Genomic DNA, 21,803 nt, shown 5'->3' on the forward strand with positions numbered 1-21,803 from the left:
CATCTTAAAGGCCATAGTTCCATTTAAAGGTCTGGCGAGAGAGTAATATGGTGCTTTCAGTCATAGGAAAACCCTGAAACAGGGTATAGTGGAGAGACCACACAGTCAGGCCATGAGGTGGAGGAGTTTCTGGGCTTTTTGGCGGCAAATCCAGTCAGCAAACATTAGCGTGGCCAATTCGCCAATGAAAACCTCAGTGGTGTCACACCCCCCACTTTCAAGGCTTTTACAGCTAATCATCTCACAATTTATTTAAAGAGGGATTCGTTTCCACATACTGTACATTTATAACTTCACATGGTGCACTTAGCCAAGGACATTTGCGTTTATTTGGTGGCAAGTGAAAATACGCGCTCTGACTAACTTGTAACGGTTGCATTAAGCAGCTACTGAAAGATTGTTTGGAAACACTGTTCCTCATACAACATGAACAATCTGTGATTTCTGACCCCAGTTTATAGACAGGACAACCACGGAGGTACCAGGAAATGGAAGAGGGAAGAGAGGGGGTCGGGAAATGACCCGAGTCAGATTCGAACCGCAGGACGACGTGTCAGAACAAGTGTGCTACCCACCAGGCCAACGTCTCCAATGGTAAATGCACTCGAGCTTTTGTGTTGCCACTTGTATTGGGAGTTTTGAGCCTTAATTAGGGGGTCAGGCTCCTGAAATGCTACGTGTTCTGTTTTTCGTGTTGAATCAGAGAGCTGACTGAGACGAATTCTCAGGTTTTTCTAAAGCCTCCAGCTAATTCCTGACTGACATAATATTTATTCTGCGACAGAAACTGTGGATGAGGCCATATCTGGAGAAAGACATGAGCTCGTGCTCTCAACCCAAACCCCTTTCTAAGGAAGGTGAAGACAAAAAAAAAAAAAAGAAAGGCTGCTTTTCACAAAAGGATACAAAACAGGGCTTGAAACTTTGTCTTTTCTTTTTGAAAATGTGGCATTGAAAAGAAATTCTTCACCTTCAGAAATGGTTGTTTGTCTCCACAGGCGGTCAAACTAATTAATTTATGAGCAGTTTTATTTTTTTGCTTGTTTTATCCGAGGTTTGAATCTTTTCAACCCTGTTACTTTAATTTAGGACTTGTCTAATACAGTTCAAAACACACAGATACACACAAAACATATAAAACAACTTTAAAAAATAATACATTTGATCATTTCTTAAGTCCATAGGCCAGAATGGGTAACAGGGCTGCATATTTAGCCTACATTTAAGCGAATGCACTCATTAACGAATGCACTCAACACTATTTCTGTAAAAACAAAATGGGATTATGTGCTATATAAACTAATTTATTTTATATTTATTTTATATGAGGTTTGATTTTTTTATAATCCTGTAAGTTTAATTTAGGACTTGTCTAATACAGTTCAAAACACACACATACACACAAAACATATAAATAAACTTTAAAAAATAATACATTTTATAATTTTTGAAGTTTATAAAATGTATTAAAAATGCCGGAATGGGTAACAGGGTTGCATATTTAGCCTACATTTAAACAGTCACTCAGTTTTAGCAACCTGGTTTGGTATCAGATTATTGATTTGGGATTAGTAATCCTTAAATTTCCTATTAATTAAAGTTTTTTTTATAATAACAGGGTTGAAAGGTTGAGAAAATTACATATTTTAGGCTATATAAGCTGTTTTATTTTCTATTTATTTTATATGAGGTTTGAGTTTTTATAATCCTATTACTTTAATTTAGGACTTAAATTTAAGAATTTAAACAGTTAAAAACACACAAATACACACACACACACACACACACACACACCCACACACAGACACACACACACACACACACACACACACACACACACACACATGTTGGGTTTACATGTTTTATGGGGACATTCCATAGACGTAATGGTTTTTATACTGTACAAACCGTACTTTTTATCACCCTACACCTACCCTACACCTAAACCTAGCCCTCACAGGAGATTGTGCACACTTTTACTTCATCAAAAAAACTAATTGTGCATCATTTATAAGCCTGTTTCCTCATGGGGACCTGAGAAATGTCCCCACAAGGTCAAAATCTACTGGTATTCCTATCCTTGTGGGGACATTTGGTCCCCACAGCGTGATGAATACCAGGTACACACATACACATACACATACACACACACACACACACACACACACACACACACACACACACACACACACACACACACACACACACACACACACACAACGTATAAATAAACTTTAAAAATAATACATTTGATCTGAAGTCTATAAAATGTATGAAAAAAAAAAGCCAGAATGGGTAACAGGGTTGCATACGTAGCCTAAATTAAGCAGTCACTCAGCTGTGGCTACCTGATTTGCTATCAAATTATTGATTTGTGATTAGTAACCTCAAATTTCTAATAATACGATTTTTTTAATCATTTTTTTCTTTTTGAGTTGAAATGTTGAGAACAAAATGAGATCATTTGTTGTCTCTAGTGGAATCCAAATGATATATTTTAGGCTATATAAGCTGTTTTATTTTTTATTTATTTTATATGAGGTTTGAGTTTTTATAACCCTGTTACTTTAATTTAGGACTTGTCTGAAAACAGTTGAAAATGCAAAATTCCGTGATTTTGTTATTTCCTAAATATAAATAAATAAACAAACTTACTTAAAAACAATATATTTGATCCTTTTTAGTCTATAAAATGTATGAAAAAATACACCTGAATAGGTAACAGGGTTGCATACTAAGCCTAAATTTAGCAGTCTCTCAGTTGTGGCTAGCTGATTTGGCATCAAATTGTTCATTTGGGATTACTAATAACCTCATATTTCCTATTAATTAAAGTTATTTTTTTTTACTTAAAATAACAGGGTTGAAAGGTTGAGCTTAAATACATTTAATAACTTGGTTTTATACTTAAGTTTGAAAGTAGGAGTAAATTGCATGAATTCTTATCACTTAAGACTAAAATGGCACTTTGAGAAGCTTGATAAATACAGGACCTGGGCCCGTTTTTACAAAACATCTCAAGGCTAAAAGAAGGTGACCAATTTCCAGTAGAGACCATCTGGCACCATTAGTTTCCATTAAAACCAGTACAATTCAACAGAGGGCTAATGAATACACTCAACACTATTTATGTAAAAACTAAATAAGATCATTTGTTGTCTTAGTCCAAATTATACATTTTATATGAGCTGTTTTATTTTCGATTTATTTTATATGAGGTTTAAGTTATTTTTTTTCAACCCTGTTACTTTAATTCCGGACCTGTCTGAAGAAAAAAAAAAAAAAAACTGGTAAACTTTTATATTTAAGTTGCATATTTATCTATCATTTATTTCCGACTAGCTAGTACCAGTTTGTTAATTTTGTGTTTACTGATAACCTTATATTTCCTATAAATTAAAGATGATATATTTTTATCAGTTTTTCCTATAATAACATGGTTGAAAGGTTGAGGAATGCACTCATTACTATTTGTGTTAAAACTAAATGAGATCATTTGTCTTTTTATAGATGGGTGCACATAACACTTTTTTACAAGCTGTTTTATTTCCTATTATTTTATATGGTTTTTCAACCCTGTTACTTTGATTTCTGACCTGTCTAAATGCCGTTTAAAACCATAATCTGTTTAACTATTATTTTCTAGACATTACCAGTCAAAAAACAAGAAAAAAATAACATTTATAAAATGTATAAACTACATAAAATGTATTTTAAAAATTATCCAATAACGAGTAACAGGTGTGAACATTTATCCTAGTTAATCATTTAGTTCTGGCTTGCTGGTTTCATACCAAATGTTGTAGTTACTGATAACATTAATATTTATCTAAAAATTAAATAAAATATTTTTTATCAGTTTTCCGGATAATAACAGGGTTGAAATGTTCCACTTGATATATGCACTCAACATTATATGTGTAAAAACAAAATGACACAATTTGTCATCTCTCGGATGGGTCCAAACTATACTTTTCTTGTCAGAACTTTTATGGTAAATGCCAGTGGGGTAAAATGATGCAATAACAGGGATGATTATGTATTTTGGTGAGTAACCATTGTATGATTATTATTGTCTCCACTCTTTCAATGTCCCTAAATCAAAATACTGTGGGTTTTACTAGTGGTTTTGTGGGTTTTGACCCACCTGCATAGCAATACCAAGAACACCTGATACCTGTTGAAGTTATTGAATCATTTATAAGCAGATTTCAATAATTATTCCTCCCCATTCACGAAACACCAATGATTTACAAGCTATACCTGCATACAAAACTCCATAGAAGGAGAGATGAGCAAGTGATCTGCTAAAAAGGCTTTCCCCCCAAGGGCTCGGAAGACTAATCCGTCTCAACACGTTGCGTTAAAAGCTTGTTCGCAGAACCTAAAGCCCATGCATCCCCAGTCTCTTTCTCCTCCCTGTCTCCAGGCCCAGTTCCTGCCATTTGTTCGGGAGCTCGAGGAGAAAACCCCTTCTGAAAGAACAGGATATACACTAGAGGATGTGGAGAGCGCGCTCGCTGGCTGACATTCTCAACAATTATGCAACTTTTTCCCCTTTTTTAATGTGTCTAAGTGTGGGTGGCTGGTTGTGTGTCAATTTTCCTTAGCTACCTGTGTCTCTTTGGCCTCCCTGGTAACAGCGCTAGAAACTGGGCCAGACGCCCTATAGTTGGATCCAATGAAAGCCTCCAGGGTGAGAATTGCTATCCAGGCCTGACGACGAAGCCTTCTCGATTTACCAGAAAATCAGCATTTGTAAAACTACACCACAATTAAGTCATTTGAGTGGAATTTGAGGCTATTATAGCAGCTAAACAGAAGATGAGAGCAGTCTTGCCCTCACTCAGGCTTAGCAGAGATGTTAAAGTGTATAACGTCTTGTTTTCTGTCTGTAAGTCATCATGTCTTGTTATGTTCTTGGCCTGGGCGCTGATAGAGAAGAGATCCCTGACAAGTGCAGACTAACGCATGACATTTCCTGTTGGCTTTGCTGTGCTGTCACGTGTCATTTTGACCAAGCGCGGCTAATTCGCAGAGATATCAAATAGAAGTGAATGGTTTACCAATAGCTAGGCATCTTTTTGTGAACGTGTGCAGATTGCAGATAATAACAAAGCTCATATGATATGTTCCACTCTGCCAACATCTGACGCACTCACTTAGGAAAACTTGGGAAGAGCCAGTACGGTGGTACTGCTGAGTGTATACTTGAGTGTTTGTAAGTATCTGCTGCCAAAGGAACTTCCTGCAACATGTCAGACATAATTTATTCATGGCTAGAGGGAAGGTCCTGTGTGGAGACAGATATGCACACAATCTGGCTGTGGGACAGACAGGCAGACAGACAGATGGGTACACGGAAAGACAGGCCGTACACATTCATTTAGCTTTAAATATATAAACAGTTAAACTGTATTTTATTTTGTACTTACTAAAATGTGTGAGCGGTGTTTGCCAGTGCAAAACTTGCCATGACAACGCTGGGGTATTCTGGATCAGGAGTTTTCAAACTTTTTAATGCCATGAGACCTCAAATATGATGATTATTTTGAGGGGCCCCTTCATAAAAATGTAAAAGGCTTCATAAAATTTCATAAAATAAGCTATGCATTTATTTATTTTAGATATATAGACCCTATTTATATACTCAAAATTCCCTGTTCAGTAAACTTAATTAAATTAAGGAAACAATGCATTTAGAGCTGAGCACTTTCACACTGAGGACAACTGAGAGACTCATATGCAACTATAACAGAAGGTTCAAACGCTCACTGATGCTTCAGAAGGAAACACAATGCTGGGGGGTGAAAACTTTTGGAATTGAAATTTCAGGGTAAATTGTACTTATTTTGTTTTCTGTGAAACATGTAAATATCTTCTAAAGGGCTGTACTAATTGAAATTAATTTACGAAACTTCATCTTGTTCAAAAGTTTTCATCCTCCGTTCTTAATGCTTCTTGTTTCCTTTTGGAGCATCAGTAAATGTTTGTACCTTGTAACAGTTTGCGTATGAGTCCTGCGGTTGTATGTGAAAGTATCTCCTGTAGCTTCTGAGGGCAGTACCTTCTGAAATGTGTAAGTACCTTTTACCACGCTGCTGAAAAAAAAAAAAAACAGGTAAAACCAGCCTAGGCTGATTGCTTGGTCTTAGCTGGTTTAAGCTGGAAGTGGCTGGTTTTAGCTGGTCTCCCAGCCTGACCAGCTAAGACCAGTCTGATCAGTCTGGTCAGGCTGGAAAAGTGGCCAAAACCCCTCTAAAACCAGCCTGCTGACCAGCTTTGACCAGGCTGGTTGACCAGCTAAAACCAGCCAAGCAGCCAGGCTTTTTTTTTTCACCAGGGCAGTGTAAAAGTTGCCATAACAGTGCTGGGGTATTCTGGATCAGGAGTTTTTAAACTTTTTGATGCTATGAGACCCCAAATATGATGCTTATTTTGAGGCACCACTTTATAAAATGTGAAAGGCTTCACAAAGCTTCATAAAATTAGCTATACATTTATGTATGCATGTATGAATTAAGCTTAGATAAATACCCTACTTAACCTAATTATACGCTCAGTGAAGGAAACTGCATTGTAAACCAGGGGGTGAAAACTTTTGGAATTTTAAGATCGGGGTAAATTGTACTTACTTTGTTTTCGGTGAAACATGTATCTTTTGTAGCTTCTGAAGGGCAGTACTAAATGGAAATATGTTTAAACAAAAATTTGCAAAACTTCATCTTGTTCAAAAGTTTTCACCCCCGCTCTTAATCCATTGTTTTTCCTTTTGGAGCTTCAGCGAATGTTTGTACCTTTTGTAATAGTTGCATATGAGTCCCTCAGTTGTCCTCAGTGTGAAAAGATGGATCTCAAAATCATGCAGTCACTACTGGAAAGGCTGGAAAACCAATGAATTTGCAGGACCTGAAGGATTTCTTTGTTTTATGTTGACTATGAAAGGAATACAATTCTTATACTCTAGATGAATTTCCTGTAAGCCCCTCCCAAGATGTTTTTTTATCCAAATACAGCAGGGATACAAATACTTTTGCCATTGCAACAGATGCATATTTTGGTTTCACTGCAAACTCCTAGTTCACATACCTTCATGAACAGCACAGGTAAGAAAGGGTTACACACACTGTGAATAAGAAGACGACAAGCAAGCTGTCTGCTTGTGTTAACAAACCTGCGCTAGTCTGCTTTGCCTGGGGTTACATTGTTCATGACTGTGCACCTGTCCTGGTTAACTGACAGCTTTAAACATCAGCCCTAGTTTCATTATCTCACTCTTTCATAGCCTCGGGCTCCATTAAAACTGAGGCAAACCGCAAAGAATGTTGTTCAACTTATCCAGAGGACACAATTTGTCAAAACACCCATGTACGCTTCACAAGAAGCTATTAATGGATTTGATACAAGCTACTTCGAATGGCCAGCGTACCAACTTCCTGTCAAAATGTGTTTTCTCTAAGAGGAGGGGCTGCCAGAAGGAAATGGCATTGGCGTGTTTGTCAGCTTGAGCGCTCGCAGTGGCAGCAAACACTGGAAGTGGGTTTAGGAGGTGTTCTCAGGTTTGGCTGAGCTTTTCCCCTTAAGTGGAAAAACATTAATGGAAGCTGGCTCGCTCTCGTTCTCTTCCCCCTTCTCAGCGGCGGCTCTAACAGCCGAAGGGAGGGCTGGTAGACGACCAAACATTAGTCACCACATGAATCCTGCACACTGAAATATGCTTCCTGTCAAGGTTTGGATAGATATTATGAAGAGAGACCTCGCTCAGCTCTGCAGGAATTGGTCACTTAACCGAGAAATGAAATACAAATTTACTGCAAAGGCTTCTGCTGGCTGACAAAATGCATTTTATTGGCTTGTAGGACTTGAGATAGTTAACTCGGTTAAGATGTCTACGGTGGTTTAGGTCCTATTCCAAATGCAAGGTCACTTGGGACAATGGTCTTCAGCGGTTCTATTATTATTTAGAGCTTTCTGAGTGGCAACCCACTCCCTAAATACCCTTAATAAAAGAATGACACGTCATATTGGATACACAGTATGTTGAAGCCATTTTCCCAGAAATCCACTCATAATGTTAGTCAAGGTTTCTTGCACCAAAACCAGTCATAATTTAGGTTTATACAACCATTTTCCACCCTCTCTCTGACCCTTAAAGGAACAGTTTGCTCAAAAATGACAATTCTGCAATTTATATTCATCATTACTCATGTCGTTCCGAGCCTATTGAATTTCCCTCTTCTGTGGAAGACAAAATGAGATATTTAGAAGAATGTCCATGCTGCTTTTATCCATTTAAAAATGTAATAAAATAAAATAAAATGCATTAATTAAATAAAAAATATTAAATTAAATTAAATTAAAACTTTTTTGGCATTTTTTTACATTTTCTTTATACAAGCTATAAAACATTTAACATTTATTTAATTTAAAAATTCTGCCTTGTCAAATAACTGAAATCATTTTAAGTTGAAGAAAAGTTGACTAAAAATTAAAACATAAATTAAATGTAAGCATAAATATTCAATAAAAAGGGGCTAAAATACCATGAAAAGCATTTAACAAAATGATTAATAAACAAAGAAATAAAAAAATAAAACCCTGAAAATATATAAAATAAATATATTAAATAATAGTAATAATAAAAGCTATAATTTTATATGAATAATAGTAAAATAGCACTGCATACACAGAAAAAAAGGGATAGGTGTATGTTTTCAAAAGGTTTTAATTTGTATCTTTTTGGTGATTTTTTTATTATTTTTTATTATGTAAATTTTTTTGAGTGTACATAATTAAATTAAATTAAATTAAATTAAATTAAATTAAATTAAATTAAATTAAATTAAATTAAATTAAATTAAATTAAACCTTTTTTACACAAGCTATAAAACACATTTAACATTTGTTTAATTGAAATAAAACTGAAATGAAATCAAATAAAAATATTACAAAACCTAATCTAAAATAAAAATTAGAAATACAAAAAAAATGTATGACAGCTGTCACTAGGTGTACCTTTTCAAAAGGTTTAATTTGTTGATTTTTTTTATTTATTTATTATGAAAAATTATTATAATTATTATAAATATTTCAATTAAATTAAATTAATTTAAATTAAATTAAAACTTTTTTCTGTCTTAAACATTTTCTTTAGACAAGCTATAAAACATTTAACATGCATTTAATTGAAATAAAGCTGAAATAATAAAAAATATATTACAAAACCTAATCTAAATAATTATTAATAATCAAAGAAAGAAATATATATATATATATATATATATATATATATATATATATATATAAATAATATAATATGAATGAATGAAAAATATATATAATAAAATAAAAAATAAAAAAAACTTTTTGGCTTAAACATTTTCTTTACACAAGCTATTAGAAAAGCATTTAACATTGATTTTAATGAAATAAAATAAAATAAAATGTCAATATTACAAATAATAAAACTTAATAAAGAAATACTGACTGAAATAACTTAGAACTGAATAGTCCATTTTAAACATAACTCAAAATAAATAGTCAATTTTAAACAAAAATAGTTTTTTTTTTTTTTTTTAAGTGTACATAATTCTTATTTTAAAACCCTTTGTTTGACTGCAAACTTATTGTGATACGCTTCTTTTTTTACACTTTAAGTGGCAGTATATCACCAAGATTTGTTGAGTATAACTAGTAGTTGAGTCTTTGGACTAGCTATCATTATGGGTTTCTTTCACCTTGGGAGCAGAAAAGTTACTGGGACACTGGGAGCAAGCTTTCTCCACCAAGCTTAAAGAAAGGCTTGTGCATTTGCGGAGAGCTGAGTGATTGAGACCGCATTGGTTATTTTTCTTTCCAGACAAAGCGATGCATATGTGTGTGCATGAGTGTACGTGCATGAGCATGCGCCTTCATGCAATTGCATGTTTTTACATGTGCTCCGTAAAGAAACGAGAGCATATAAATGACAGGCTGCCAAAGTGAAGGAAATAAAGTCCTTAAAATAAAGAAGTCAACTACTTCATTCCATCTGTCACCATCTCTCTCCCTCCCTTCCTTAAGGATAACTTTGGCTCTGTTCACTTCCTCCTATTCATGTGAGGATTTCATGGATGACATGCGCTGACCAAATACACACAGGGAGCACATCTGCTAAAAGTGTGTGCATGTGTGTTCGTGGCCTGTGAGACTGGCTTCTAGGAGAGACACGGAGGCGCTATGTTATGGTCCCCACCTGTCAGAGGTGAACGCATTCGGAAAATAAATGTCTTGGTACAGTAATGATCCAGGAATTCGGCGTTCATGCTTTATGCATTAAGTATACATTGGTTCCCCAGCTAAAAACCCTAAGATTTGTTAGCCTAAGGTGGTTTTAGCTGGTCTAGCCGGTCTCCCAACAAGTGCTCACAACCCCTAAACGTAGAAAGTCAGTCTGAGAGACCGCCAAACTCATTCAGGCTAGTTTAATTTATAATTATATATTATATATATAATCATGCTATATAAACAGTCCCATTCAAATGTTTTTGAAAGAAGTCTCTTATGCTTACTTAAGGCTGGATTTATTTATTCAAAAATATAGTAAAAACAGTAATAATGTGAAATATTATTTACAATTTAAAATAGTTGTTTTTATTCTAATATGATGATTTGCTGCTCAAGAAACATTTCTGATAATTATTAATGTTGAAAACAGTTATGATGCCTAATAATAAATTATTTATGTATTTATAAATATAGACAAAAATTTCTAAATAATAATTGATTTACTATATTCATTGATTATGACTGGTGATGGTTGAGGAGAGATCCCCTATATGATTGTAAAGCGCTTTGGGTGTACGGCAATACACAATGAAAGCGCTATATAAATGCATCATTCATTCATTCATTCATTCATTATCATCAATGTTGAAAACAGGTGTGATGCTTTATTTGTATTTATTTATTTATTCATAAATATGGATAAATATTTATTTATTATATTCATTAATTATTATCAATGTTGAAAACAGTTGTGATTCTTAATTTTCATTCATTCATTCATTCATTCATTCATTCATTCATAAATATAGACAAATATTTTTAAATATGTATTCACTTACTGTATTAATTATTATCAATGTTGAAAACAGTTTTTGTATTTGTTTATTTATTCATTCATCCATTCGTTCATTTGTTCTTTTGTTCGTTCATTTATAAATATATTAATTAACTATATTCATTGATTATTATCAATGTTGAAAACAGTTGTGATGCTTAATATTTATTCATTCATAAATATGGATAAATATTTTTATTTATTTATTTATTCATTAATTATTATCAATGTTGAAAACAGTTGTGATTCTTAATATTCATTAATTTATTCATTCATAAATATAGAAAATATTTATTAATTTACTGTATTAATTATTATCAGTGTTACAAAGTTTTTATAATTGTTTATTCATTCATTCATTTATTAATATTTATTTATTTACTATATTTATTGATTATTATCAATGTTGAAAACAGTTGCTTAATATTTGTTTATTTGTTAATTCATTCATTTATTCATTCATAAATATAGATATATCAATATTTATTAATTTACTAAATTAATTTTTATCAATTATGAAAACTATTTTTATATTTTCTTATTTATTTATTCATTCATTAATAGAGATCAAAATTTCTAAATATGTATTCATTTACTATATTCATTGATTATTATCAATGTTAAAAACAGTTGTGGTGCTTAATATTTGTTTATTCATTCATTCGTTCATTCATTCATTTATAAATATAGATAAATATTTAAAAATATTTATTTATTTACTATATTCATGAATTATTATCAATGTTGAAATCAGCTGTGATTCTTAATATTCATTCATTCATTCATTCATTCAGTTGTTCATAAATATAGGCAATTATTTATAAATATTTATTAATTTACTGTATTAATTATTATCAATGTTAAAAACAGTTTATATATTTGCTTATTTATTCATTCATTCATATATGGATAATAATTTATAAATATTTATTAATTTACTATATTAATTGATTATTACCAATTTTAAAAACAGTTGTGATGCTCAATATTAGTTCATTCAATAATTTATTCATTAATTTATTCGTTTGTTTATTCATTTATAAATATATATACTTATTTATAAATATTTCTTTATTTATTATATTCATTAATTATTATCAGTGTTGAAAACATTAATCTTAATATTCATTCATGTATTCATTCATAAATATATACAAATATTTATAAATATTTATACATTAACAATATTAATTATTATCAATGTTGAAAACAGTTGTGATTCTTAATATCCATTCATTTATTCATTCATAAATATATACAAATATTTCTAAATATTTATTAATTTACTGTGTTATTTATTATCAATGTTGAAAACAGTTTTTATATTTGTATATTTATTTATTTATTTATTTATTCGTAAATATAGACAAAATATTTATAAAAATGTTTATTTACTATATTCAATCATTTTTATCAATAGTAAAAACAGTTGTGATTCTTAATATTCATTCATTCATTCATTCATTCATAAATATAGACAAAATATTTATTCATTTACAATATTAATTATTATCAGTGTTGAAAACGTCTAGGTTACAAAGGTAACCCTCGTTCCCTGAAGGAGGGAACAGAGACGTTACATATGGGAACTCGCTTGAGAGACCAGGTTGTAGAACCTGGCGAAGGTATTAGGTGTCGCCCAGCCCGCAAGCTCTACAGATATCTGCTAGTGAGGCGCCATGAACCAACTCATAGGATGAGGCAACACTCCGTGTGGAGTGGGCACGAACACCTAAGGGGCAAGGCTCTCCCTGGTATAAGTATGACAGGGAGATGGCATCAACCACCCAATGAACCAACCTCTGTTTGGAGACAGCATTCCCTTTCTGCTGAACTCCAAAGCAGACAAAGAGCTGCTCAGTGCGTCTGAAGTGCCGAGTGCAGTCCACGTATATGCATAGAGCGCGAACTGGACACAACAGTGTGCAGAGCTTGCAGGTTCACCACCTGATCGCGGAAAGGCGTGGTGGGAACCTTGGACACATAACCGGGCCGGGGTCTCAGGATGACGTGAGAATCGCCGGGCCTGAACTCCAGGCATGTATCGTCGACAGAGAAAGCTTTAAGGTCCCCTACCCTCTTGATGGAGGCCAGAGCAATCAGGAGCGCTGTCTTTAGAGACAGAAATTTAAGCTCAACTGATGCAAGAGGCTCAAATGGGGCTTCCCGTAGGCCCTGAAGGGTGATGGAGAGATCCCAAGAGGGTACGAGGTGCGGTCTGGGAGGATTAATCCTTCTCGCACCTCTCAGGAACCTCACAAGGAGTTGGTGCTTACCTAGAGATGTTCCATCTACTGCATCATGATACGCTGCGATAGCAGCAACGTATACTTTGAGAGTTGAAGGGGACAGCCTGCGCTCCAACTTCTCTTGCAGGAAGGAAAGCACTACTGCAATCATGCATCTCTGTGGGTCCTTTCCTTGAGAGGAGCACCAGTCGACGAACAGACCCCACCTCAGCACATAAGCCTACCTTGTAGAGGGAGCTCTGGACTGAGTGATGGTTTCTATCACGGCCTGAGGGAGGCCGGCGAGGTCTGACGCGTCCCGTCCAGGAGCCAGACGTGCAGGTTCCAAAGGTCGGGGCGCGGGTGCCAAATTGTGCCCATCCCCTGAGAAAGAAGGTCCTTCCTCAAGGGGATCTTCCAGGGAGGGGCTGCCGTGAGGGAAATGAGTTCTGGAAACCAGGTCCGGGAAGGCCAATGTGGCGCAACCAACAGAACCTGCTCCTCGTCCTCCCTGATCTTGCACAGGGTCTGTGCAAGGAGGCTCACTGGGGGAAAGGCGTACTTGGGCCCTGGAGGCCAGCTGTGTGCCAGTGCGTCTCTGCCGAGGGGAGCCTCGCTGAGGGAGCAAAACAACTGGCAATGGGAGGATTCGGGGGAGGCAAACAGATATATCTGGGCCTCGCCGAAATGGCTCCAAATCAGCTGGACCATCTCGGGGAGGAGTCACCATTCTCCAGGGAGGGTGGTTTGCCGTGAGAGCTGATCGGCTGCACGGTTGAGTTCCCCTGGTATGTGAATGGCACGTAGCGATTTCAGCCACGTTTGACTCCAAAGGAGCAGACGGCGGGCAAGTTGTGACATGCGACGGGAGGGGACAGGGCTGCTTCCGCGACCTTCGTGAAGATGCGGGGAGAGAGGGACAGGCCAAATGGGAGCACTTTGTACTGATACGCTCGACCCTCGAAAGCAAACCGTAGAAAGGGTCGGTGTCGAGGAAGAATCGAGACGTGAAAGTACGCGTCCTTCAGGTTGATGACTGCAAACCAATCCTGGGGACGGATGCATGTTAGTATGCGCTTCGTCGTGAGCATCTTGAACGGCAGCCTGAGAAGGGACCGATTCAAGACTCTGAGGTCCAGGATGGGTCTTAGCCCACCGCTCTTTTTGGACACTATGAAGTAGGGACTGTAGAACCCTGACCTCATCTCGGCTGGAGGAACAGGCTCGATTGCATCCTTCGCCAGTAGGACTGCAACCTCCGCACGCAGAACAGCAGCATGCGTGTCCGAATGGAAAGTAGTGTAGAGAACGCCTCTGTATCTGGGTGGATGCCTGGCGAACTGAATCGCATAGCCGAGACGTATCGTCCGTATCAACCACTGCGAGGGGTTGGGAAGCTGAAGCCAGGCTCCCAGCCGAGTCGCCAGGGGTATCAAGGGAACATTAGTCTCGCATAGCCAGACCTTCAGACTAACGGCTGAAGGTCTGGAATTCATGGCAGCTTTCATTTGCCAAGGCCTGCCCATAAGGCCGTTTGATCGACATGTCAAACAACCAATCACAGTTCATTTCGTCCAGCGTCACGTTTCAGTGCATGGAAATTCCCCCACAAGTACAGACTGGCATGCAACAAGTCAGTCATTGAAATAACCAGCATTGAAGGTTAAATAAGAAGGGGGGGGGGGGGACTGTTCCCAGAAGGATAAACGTCCTGGAGAAAAGTCTGGCTGCGTTGAGCAGCGCTTACCTTCTTCCCTGGTTCCCGCGCTGGCGACATGATGGGGCTCCAAGTCCAATTCCGAGGAAGCGAAGTGCTGCTCTGGAAGGGAGCTTGGGGCCGGAACCCCGGAGGTGAGAAGATTGGCTCTTTTTGTGATTTTGTGGGTACCGCCGACCCGAAGGCCGACGGCGGTGTAATGTGAGTGCACAGAGACTCCCGGCCCCCCACCGGGAGCGGGAACGCAGATGTAGTCGTCCCCAAAAGAGCGATCTTCTCCACCTCCGGGTTGCCCAAGTCAGGGACACTTCGCAGCTCATCTTTTACGGGCGGCGTCCCTCTCCTGGAGGGTGGCCATAGCGTGCAGGGCGGTGGCAGCCTGGCCAGCGGCGTGGTAGGCGCGGCCTGCCAGAGCAGATGAAAGTTTGCACACCCTGGAGGGGAGATGTAGACAGTCCCGCCAGGTGGCAGCGCCCCGCGGGCATAAGTGCACCGCAACGGCGCGCTCAACCTGTGGAACCGCCACATAGCCCCGGGCTGCCCCGCCGTCGAGAGTGGCGAGGGGAGAGGAGCTGGGGCGCGCTCGAGATGAATAAGGAGCATGCCATGTTTTTGTCAGCTCCTCATGCACCTCCGGGAAGAACGGCACCGGGGGAGAGCGTGGTGGTGCCGCCGGTGCCCTCCCCAGGAACCAGTCGTCCAGCCTCGAGGGAACGGCCGGAGGCTTTTTAGGTACCTCAAGGCCGATCCCCCTGGCGGCTTGGAGGAGCATAGCCGAAAGTTCGGCGTCAGCCTCCGATGGGGCGCTGCACCACCGGGGCGTCCGCCTCACCATCCGACTCTCCCTCTGATGCTGCGATGGACATCTCATCCTCTGCTGGAGCACCGAAGGAGACGCTCAGCCCGGCGGGCGGGGAAGCGTACTGCTGCGGGAACTTGACGGGGCCACGCTGAGATACAGACCGCGGGGCTTTCTGGGCCGGCGGTGCGTTCTGCACTGTAACTTGAATGTCCCCCCCGCGTCTCACCACAGTAGCCAAAAAGCATCGGCGGCTTAACAACTTACTGCAGGAGGAAGGCGGGGGGAGCTAGCTTGCGAACGAGCGGCGGGACTTCAGCGTGGCCATGGACATGCGCTCGCAATGTGGGCATGAACCATCCGTGAACGCCGCCTCATTGTGCTCAAAGCCCAAACACGTGAGGCAGCGTTCATGTCCGTCCACTGAGGTGAGGAAACTATCGCACCCAGAAGCGCACGACCGAAAAGCCATTCTGAAAAGAACGTCTTAACAGCCGTGAGAAATTTGCTCTTTTATGAGGGAGGAGCTGCGGGGCAGCTGTGCACTCGTCGGGGCTGCTCGCTGGTTGCAAAGGCTTTGTTGATGCCGTGAAAACGGCAGCCCGCAGGATCACGCCGGCGGCTGCCAAACAATGCTCTTACAGAAATCACTCTTTTAGGCTTGGCAGCGCGCCAGCGGAGAGAGTGTGAACTCAGTGGAAGAACTCTAGCAGTATTCTTCTTTAGTGTTGTGAAGGCTCGAGTCATGAAGGCTCCGAAGCATAAGTCTGAATGAGTGGTTGCACGCCGCCATCTTATATACCCGTATGTACGGGGGAGTGGCTTGGCATGCAAATACCACTCGCCAATTTTCATTGGCCTTTTGAATAAGGCTCAGAGATGATAAGTCTCTCAAGCGAGTTCCCATATGTAACGTCGTAGTGAAACGACTGAAGGGGAACAGTTGTGATTCTTAATATTCATTCATTCATAAATATAGATAAATATTGATACATATTAGTTGACTATATTCATTATTATCAATATTGAAAACAGTTGTGAAGCAGATTTATGTATTTGTTTATTTATTCATTCATTTATTCATTCATTCATTCATTTATAAATATAGATACACATTTATGAATATTTATTTATTTACTATATTCATTGATTATTATCAATCTCAAAAACAGTTGTTATGCCTAATATTTATTAATGAATTAATTAATTCATTCATTCATTTATACATTTAAATAAATATTTTTTCATATGTATTTATTTACTATATTAATGAATTATTATCAATGTTGAAAACAGTTGTGATGCTATTTGTTTGTTTGTTTGTTTGTTTGTTTATAAATACAGATACATATTATAAATATTTATTCATTTACTATGTTCATTGATTATCATTTTTGAAAACAGTTGTGATGCTTAATATTTATTCATTTATTTATAAATATAAATAAATATTTATAAATATTTATTTACTATAAATACATTTATTTATTCATTAATTCATAAATATAGACAAATATTTATAAATATTTATTAATTTACTATATTTATTGATTATATCATATAAATGTTGAAAACAGTTGTGATGTGTAATATTTATTTATTTATTCATTCATTCATTCATTTATAAATATAGATAAATATTTATAAATATATATTTATTTACTATATTCACTGATTATTATCAATTTTCAAAATAGTTATGATTTATTTATTTATGTATTCATTTGATTGTTTGTTTTATGATACACACAAACAAATAAATGCTACCCCCTGATGCTATAAATGCTAAATAAATTACTGAGCCCAAACCTTTGAACATAATTTTAATATTACAAAAGACAATTGGCTAAATTATTTTGTAGTAACCCATAACTAAATAAATAATAATTTCTAAATAAATAAATTCAATGGTAACCAAAATACCATTGTTACAACAATACACAATTGCTACTACTGTTACTACTAACCGCATGTCCATATAGTACAGCTTAAAAAAACTGATGACTGATCGTTTATTATAGTGGCAAATTTACAATGGTAAAGGGAATACATTTTCATTTTGTGAACATACTGCTACTACAGACCTTTTATAGAAAGTGTATCAAGTTATTGTCTATTTATTTCTAATAGTGGTATGCACACAGTTTAGTATAATCCAGTCATAAAATCTGGGAGAGCTGCTGCTTTCATAATGTGGTTTCCTCAGTTTCTGATTCTGTTAAACACATTAAGCCTGAATCAGGGTGGCTTGAGAAGTACCAGAAAGAACCTGAGATTGAAAGGGCTTGTTTAATATCAGCATACTGACATTTTTACTCAGTTTTACTAAACACAAGTGCAGCACATGCTCCTATATAATGGGATGTATATTTTCACGTCATTTTTGCGAGTGCAGTGCCTGGTCCAAATGTAATAATGCCATCCACAGTATATTTCATGTGAGTCCACTACTCCATCCTTCCCAGAGGTTTGAAAACCACTCTGTATTCTCTCCAACCCTACATGCTGCATCTGTCAATAAAATAGAAATGAACAGTGTGATTATAAGGCTGTCTGGACACAAGCCATATCTAGCGGAAAGGGGAAAAAAAAAAAAAAAATTTCCCTCCATCTCTGTCTTTGGCAGATTTATTTTGGTCAATCTATGGCTCCATCCACGGTATAATGCAGCTGGCAGTAGCTGAAAAAAAAAGAAACAGACCAAGCGCGCTGTTTTCATCACCAGCCCCCAAGCCATCGATCTATCTGAGACACGTACACCCAAACATACAGATGTACAGATGAAAGCTCGCACACCTACACCTATTCCTTCGTGAATGCTGGGAAGAGTGACTTTTAATTACCAGAAAGTTCCATATTTGCATGATGAGTCGTAATACGTTTGACACGTCGTGAGCTATACTGATGAAAACCTGTCCTACTTTCCTTCGCCTCCACTCCAAGAAAAATAATCTTTACGAGAGCACTGCTGTTTGGTCAGACCCACTCTATACTGCAGGCGGGCCCAGGCATCCGAGAGAGAGGCGAATGAAATGAAAATACTGAATTAATAAACCGAATGAATAGAAAAATACTTTTTTATGCAAAAGAAACCAAAAAATAACTTTTTTTTTTTTTTTTTGCCCACCATCATGTCGTTCAAAACCTCTGTGCTGTTGTTTAATCAGTGGAGCACAGAAAAACAAATTTAGAATATTTTTCACACAGTTCTTTAACGTATACAACAACAACAGTTCAGCAACCATTTTAGTATATCTTCTCAAGGGACAATACTATAGAAATTAAACTTGGATATATTTTAGAGTAGTCAATGTGCAGCTTGTATAGCAGTATAGATGTATTGCCCCCTGAAAATTACACAACATACAGCCATTATTGACAAAATAGCTGGCAATAAAAGTGAGTACACCCTATGTGAACTTGTCTAAAGTGTCAATATTTTGTTATCTGGCACTACCTTAATCATTCTGGGCATGGAATTGACCAGAGCTGCACAGGTTGTTCCTGGGATCCTCTTCCACTTCTCACAGAGCTGTTGGACGTTAGACACATGGTGCTTCTTCGTCTTACACTTGAGGATGACCAACAGCTGCTTAATAGGGTTCAGGTCTGGAGACATACTTGGCCACCCCATGACCTTCACCTTCAGCTTTCTCAGCAAGGCAGTTGTCATCTTGGTGGTGTGTTTGGGATCGTTATCACATTGGAAAACTGCCGTTCGGCCTAGTTTCTGGAGGGAAGGCATCATGTTCTGCGTTAGAATGTACAGTACATAATGGAATCCATGTTTCCCTCAATTAACTGCAGCTCCCCAGTACCAGCAGCACTCATGCAGCCCTAGACCATGATGCTACCACCACCATGATTGACTGTAGGCAAGACACAATTTTCTTGGTCCTCCTCACCAGGGCATCGCCACACATGCTGGACACCATCTGAGCCAAACAAGTTTATCTTATAGTCTCATCAGACCACAGGACATAGTACCAGTAGTCCATGCTCTTGGACAGGTTGTCTTCAGCAAACTGTTTGCGGGCTTTCTTGTGAGCCAGCTTCAGATGAGGCTTCCTTCTGGGATGTTGCCTATGCAAACCAACTTGTTGCAGTGTGTGGCGTATGGTCTGAGCACTGACAAGCTAACTTTCTATTTCTGCAACCTTTAAAGCAATGCTGGCAGCACTTTGTTGATCGACCCTTGTCAGGCCTGTTCCGAATGGAGCCTATCTTGGAAAACCTCTGTATGACCCTGACCACTGTAGTGTAACTCGGTTTTAAGGTGTTACTGAACCTCTAATAGCCTTGGCCATCTTTGTGGAGAGCAACAATTCTAATTCTCAAATCCTCAGAGAGTTCTTTGGCATGAGATGCCATGTTGAACATCCAGTGGCCAGTATGAGAGAATTATACTTAAACCACCTAATTTTACCTGCTCTAATATAAGTTACACAACTTTGTATGGTCCTGCCAAGCAGACAAAAACATAAACATGATGAATAGGACATGTGGCTTTGCATGGTTAAACAACATACTGCTGGTATCACTTAGGGTGTACTCACTTTTGTTGCCAGCTATTTTGACAATAATGGCTGTATGTTGAGTTATTTTCAGAGGACAGTAAATCTATACTGCTATACAAGCTGCACATTGACTACTCTAAAATCTATCTGTTTCATTTCTATAGTATTGTCCCTTGAGAGGATATACTAAAATGTTTGCTGAAATGTGAGGGGTGTACTCACTTTTGTGAGATACTGTATATCATTTTGAAAATGCCAATTTTACTCTGCTAAAAAAACATTTGTTTTGTTTTGATTGTCATATCTGCAGCAAAACATGAGGGCAATTGCGTTTTAGATCAAACATATAATAGTAAATAGTGGGATATTCTCCTGGAAGATTAGCGTGGAAACTTATGTCTGTTCCATCTGTATCATCTCAGTGAGACTTTTAAGAGGTTTTACACATGATCAGTGAGGCGAATTTAACATTTTCCGACATTTCAGTGTGGATGAGAAACTTTTGGAAACGTTTGAAAACTCTAGTGCAGATGACACTAAGTTCGTGTTAGGAGTTTTTAGGAGTTTATATATTGTGCTTTATACACTTTATATAAAGATGTTAGGTCATTTAGGATGTAAAGAATTAGCTCAGCAGGCAGAGAGGAGGCACTTTTTTTTACTTCTATTGAAGTAGTCATAAGTGGACAAGCTCAAAACCTTTAAGACACATTTACACCTGTGTTTAACATTGTCCACTTGTGATCGGAACAGCAAAAAAGCATCTTAAAGGTATAGTTGAAAATTATCTTCATAAAATTCATACAATTAAGGTCAAACTACTGACCTTAAAAATCACATGGACTGTTTTAATGATGTCCTTTCTACCTTTCTGGGCTTTGAACGTGTTAGTTGCCTAGGTGTCTATACAGGGTCAGAAAGCTCTCGGATTTCATCAAAAATATCTTAATTTGTATTCTAAAGATGAAAGAATGTCTTATTGGTTTGGAATGACACAAGGGTGAGTAATTAATGACAGAATTTTCATTTTCCACATGTCAACAGGGCCTCAAAGAGGAGCATGAACAATCCTCAAAACGTCTTCTTTTGTGTTCCACAGAAGAAAGAAAGTCAAACGGGTTTGAAGGTACATGAAGATGAGTGAAATAAGTTAGAGTGAGGCCACTAAACAGGAAGCCGCTCGGCTTGCTGCATGATTAAGTTATATCGAGCCACATGCGCTTACCCCGGACACATTTTGGAAGCGCTTGCACGTCCCACAGCGAGGTGAGTTGATCCACTCTGCAGAAGGGAGCTGCTAAAGCAATAATCATTTGAGTAAATAACATAAACACACCGGCTAGCTTCTCCTAGCTCACATCAGGTAGGATTTATGGCGAAGGCACTCTCGGGTGTCCCAGACCACGGTTGAGTTCATGGGCGAGCCAGCGCGGTGTCAATT

Source organism: Garra rufa, chromosome 24 (genome assembly GCF_049309525.1).
Source record: "Garra rufa chromosome 24, GarRuf1.0, whole genome shotgun sequence".
Classification (NCBI taxonomy): Eukaryota; Metazoa; Chordata; class Actinopteri; order Cypriniformes; family Cyprinidae; genus Garra; species Garra rufa.